The sequence below is a fragment of the Rhagoletis pomonella genome, unplaced genomic scaffold, assembly GCF_013731165.1.
Source record: "Rhagoletis pomonella isolate Grant_MI unplaced genomic scaffold, Rhpom_1.0 Rhpom_scaffold_08434, whole genome shotgun sequence".
Lineage (NCBI taxonomy): Eukaryota > Metazoa > Arthropoda > Insecta > Diptera > Tephritidae > Rhagoletis > Rhagoletis pomonella.
This window is the reverse complement of record NW_023466963.1, coordinates 3,127-3,978: the sequence shown is the minus strand read 5'-3', so window position 1 is coordinate 3,978 and position 852 is coordinate 3,127. Positions and strand designations below refer to the sequence as shown.

General features: G+C 34.5%; 1 non-coding gene across 1 annotated transcript; it reads right to left on the bottom strand.

Moving 5' to 3' along the window:
* Positions 1–535: 535 nt before the first annotated feature.
* On the bottom strand, positions 536–617 carry Trnal-aag. The gene has a single exon. It is a non-coding gene; the product is annotated as a tRNA-Leu (tRNA).
* Positions 618–852: the final 235 nt, after the last annotated feature.

Genomic DNA, 852 nt, shown 5'->3' with positions numbered 1-852 from the left:
GGTAAAGGAATGGTATACATACATATGTCACAGTATACTTGAAGATACTTATGTATATAAGGAAGCCATTGTATACTAAGTAGCTGGCTATTGTATGACGAAAATTTTGATTTTGGCGTAGATATTTTTAATAAGAAACAGCTGTTCTAACGACCTACCAGGATAAGATTACTGTATCGCACAATAGCACAATAGTACAATAGAGTTAAAAAGTGATTCAATAAAGTACTCAAAAACAATTTAACTTATACTTATTTATAAAACTTAACTGACTCAACCGAATATACTCAACTTATATACATAGATATGTACATATTTACAAGGTCTTCTGAAGGTCAACGAAATGAGAAAATTGAGAAATTCGAAGTTCGAAATTCATTGCTGGGCATAAGCCGCCTCCAGAGGCTTTTATAATCTATGTCTTTGCATTTACGCACCTAAATAATTGAAAATTTGTGTAAAGATCGTGCTAGGCACTTTCAAGTTTTTTAAATTATTTCACTCCAATCCAAAATAAGACAACAAAAAACTATCTTGGCAGCGGTGGGATTCGAACCCACGCCTCCGAAGAGACTGGTGCCTTAAACCAGCGCCTTAGACCGCTCGGCCACGCTACCGTTACAAACGATGGGTGGCGCGTGTGCAAGCGACCAGGCAAGCAGTTGCGTAGAATTAAGCGACCACATTTTTATATTTATGTATATACTTATGTACATGCTTACATATCTACATACATATGTACATAAATATGTATGAAAATGTAAATTCTTATGTACTTTTGTATATTTCTATCTGCAATTTTCAATTTTCATGCTTAGATTAAGTATTTGTAGTTAGCTGGTGATAAGCTTG